A 3,681-nucleotide genomic window follows, 5' to 3' on the forward strand; every position below is an offset into this window, starting at 1 on the left:
CCAGGCGCCTGGAGTGACTTGATCGCCCTGAATGAACTACAGTTCCCAGGCGCCCGGAATGACCTGCAATTGCCTTGAATGAACTACAGTTCCCAGGCGCCTGAAATGAGCTGTGATCCCCGGAATGAACTACAGTTCCCAGGCGCCCGGAACAACCTGCAATTGCCCTGAATGAACTATAGTTCCCAGGCGCCTGGAGTGACCTATGATTGCCCTGAATGAACTACAGTTCCCAGGCGCCTGAAGATGGCCGGGTTGGTCATGCTACGGTTTCCGGCGCCTAGTACTGGGAAGAAATGAATGGTTGTTACTGGTGGGGTTGGTGTTTGAATGAACTACAGTTCCCAGGCGCCTTGAACGACCTGCGATCGCCCTGAATGAACTACAGTTCCCAGGCGCCATGAATGAACTACAGTTCCCAAGCGCCCTGAATGAACTACAGTTCCCATGCGCCTGAAATGACCTGTGATTGCCCTGAATAAACTACAGTTCCCAGGCGCTTTGAGTGAACACTTTCCCTCAAAGAACTACAGTTCCCAGGCACCCTGAATGAACTACAGTTCCCAAGCGCCCTGAACAAACTGCAGTTCCCATGCGCCTGGAATGACGCGACCGCCCTGAATAAACTACAGTTCCCATGCGCCTGAAATGACCTGTGCTTGTCCTGAATAAACTACACTTCCCAGGCGCTTTGAGTGAACACTTTCCCTCAAAGAACTACAGTTCCCAGGCGCCCTGAATGAACTACAGTTCCCAAACGCCCTGAATGAACTACAGTTCCCAGGCGCCTGAAATGACCTGTGATTGCCCTGAATAAACTACAGTTCCCAGGCGCTTTGAGTGAACTTTCCCTGAAAGAACTACAGTTCCCAGGCGCCCTGAATGAACTACAGTTCCCAAGCGCCCTGAATAAACTACACTTCCCAGGCGCTTTGAATGAACTTTCCCTGAAAGAACTACAGTTCCCAGGCGCCCTGTATGAACTACAGTTCCCAAGCGCCCTGAATAAACTACGCTTCCCAGGCGCTTTGAATGAACACTTTCCCTCAAAGAACTACAGTTCCCAGGCACCCTGAATGAACTACAGTTCCCAGGCGCCCTGAATGAGCTACCGTCCCCAAGCGCCCTGAACAAACTACAGTTCCCAGGCGCTTTGAATGAGCGCTTTCCCTCAAAGAACTACAGTTCCCAGGCGCCCTGAATGAACTACAGTTCCCAAGCGCCCTGAGTAAACTACACTTCCCAGGCGCTTTGAATGAACTTTCCCTGAAAGAACTACAGTTCCTAGGCGCCCTGTATGAACTACAGTTCCCAAGCGCCCTGAACAAACTACAGTTCCCATGCGCCTGGAATGACGTGATTGCCCTGAATGAACTACAGTTCCCAGGCGCCTGGAATGAACACGTTCCCTGAAAGAACTACGACGCTCTGAGGAGAGTGATTGGTACCCAGGAAATAGGGAGGAAGTAGAGTAATAGGAAGGAAGTGGAGTGAGAGGGAGGAAGTGGAGTGAGAGGGAGGAAGTGGAGTGAGAGGGAGGAAGGAGAGTGATTGGTACCCAGGAAATAGGGAGGAAAGGGAGTAATACGGAGGAAGTGGAGCAATAGGGAGGAAGGAGAGTGATTGGTACCCAGGAAATGGGGAGGAAGGGGAGTAATAGGGAGGAAGGAGAGTAATAGGGAGGAAGGAGAGTAATAGGAAGGAGAGTAATAGAGAGGAAGTTGAGTAATTGGTATCCTGGAAATAGGGAGGAAGGAGAGTGATTGGTGCCCAGGAAATAGGGAGGAAGGGGGGTAATAGGGAGGAAGTGGAGTGACAGGGAGGAAGGAGAGTGATTGGTAGCCAGGAAATGGGGAGGAAGGGGAGTAATAGGGAGGAAGGAGGGTGATTGGTACTCAGGAAATAGGGAGGAAGGAGAGTGATTGGTGCCCAGGAAATGGGGGGAAGGGGAGTAATAGGGAGGAAGTGGAGTGATAGGGAGGAAGGAGAGTAATTAGTGGAGAAAAATATGCTCAAGGCGGAGGAGTGGTACTTGAGGAGGAGGAGGAGGAAGAAGGCAGGAGGAGAGAGGAAGTAGAAAGATGCTTCAAGGAGGCGGAAGGATGCAGGAAGAGACAGGAAGTAGAAGGATGCTTCAAGGAGGAGGAGGAGGAGAGAGGAAGTAGAAAGATGCTCCAAGGAGGAGAGAGGAAGTAGAAAGATGCTCCAAGGAGTAGGAGTGGTACCCAAGGGGGAGGAGGAAGAAGGCAGGAGGAGAGAGGAAGTAGACAGATACTCTGAGGAGGTGAGAGGAAGTAGAAAGATGCTCCAAGGAGTAGGAGTGGTACCCAAGGAGGAGGAGGAAGGATGCAGGAGGAGACAGGAAGTAGAAGGAGGCTTCAAGGAGGAGGAGTGGTACCCAAGGAGGAGGAAGAGGAAGGATGCAGGAGGAGAGGGGGAGTAGAAAGATACTCCTGGGAGGAGGAGAGAGGAAGTAGAAAGATGCTCCAAGGAGGAAAAGGAGGAAGGATGCAGGAGGAGACAGGAAGTAGACAGATACTCCGAGGAGGAGGAAGGAGGAGAGAGGAAGTAGAAAGATGCTCCAAGGAGTAGGAGGAAGGATGCAGGAGGAGACAGGAAGTAGAAAGATACTCCGAGGAGGAAAAGGAGGAAGGATGCAGGAGGAGACAGGAAGAAGAAAGATACTCCAAGGAGTAGGAGTGGTACCCAAGGGGCACTAGGCAGGAGGAGACAGGAAGTAGAAAGATGCTCCAAGGAGGAGGAGGAAGGATGCAGGAGGAGAGAGGAAGTAGAAAGATACTCCTAGGAGGAGGAGGAAGGATGCAGGAGGAGAGAGGAAGTAGAAAGATACTCCTAGGAGGAGGAAGGAGGAGAGAGGAAGTAGAAAGATGCTTCAGGGAGGAAGAGTGGTACCCAAGGAGGAGGAGGAGGAAGGAGGCAGGAGGAGGCAGGAAGAAGAAGGATGCTTCAAGGAGGAGGAGTGGTACCCAAGGAGGAGGAAGAGTGGGGGAGATTGAGAGGTCAAGGAATGCTCTTCCTCCTTCCTCCCTGGGTACCAATTACTCTTCCCAGAGCATCTTTTCCCTCTCCATCCGTCTTCCTTCCTTCCTTCCTTCCTTCCTTCCTTCCTTCCTTCCTTCCTCCTCCTCCTCCATCCTTCCTCCCCTCCTTCCTTCCCTCCCTCCTTCCTTCCTCCCCTCCTCCTCCTCCTCCCTTCTCTTCCTTCCTTCCTTCCTCCCCTCCTCCCCCTTCCTTCCTTCCTTCCTTCCTTCCTTCCTTCCTCCTCCTTCCTTCCTCCCTCCCCTCCCTCCCTTCCTTCCTTCCTTCCCTCCTTCCTTCTTTCCTCCCTTCCTCCTCATCCATCCTTCCTCCCCTCCTCCTCCTTCCTTCCTTCCTCCCTCCTCCTCCTCCTCCTTCCTTCTCTTCCTTCCTTCCCTCCCTCCTTCCTTCCTCCCCTCCTCCCCCCTTCCTTCCTTCCTTCCTCCCTCCTCCTCCTCCCTCCTTCCTCCCTCCCCTCCCTCCCTTCCTCCTTCCTTCCTTCCCTCCCTCCCTCCCTCCTTCCTTCCTTCCTTCCTTCCCTCCTTCCTTCTTTCCTCCCTTCCTCCTCATCCATCCTTCCTCCCCTCCTCCTCCTTCCTTCCTTCCTCCCCTCCTCCTCCTCCTCCTTCCTTCTCTTCCTTC

Source organism: Podarcis vaucheri (genome assembly GCF_965113315.1).
Source record: "Podarcis vaucheri genome assembly, chromosome: Z".
NCBI classification, from domain to species: domain Eukaryota; kingdom Metazoa; phylum Chordata; class Lepidosauria; order Squamata; family Lacertidae; genus Podarcis; species Podarcis vaucheri.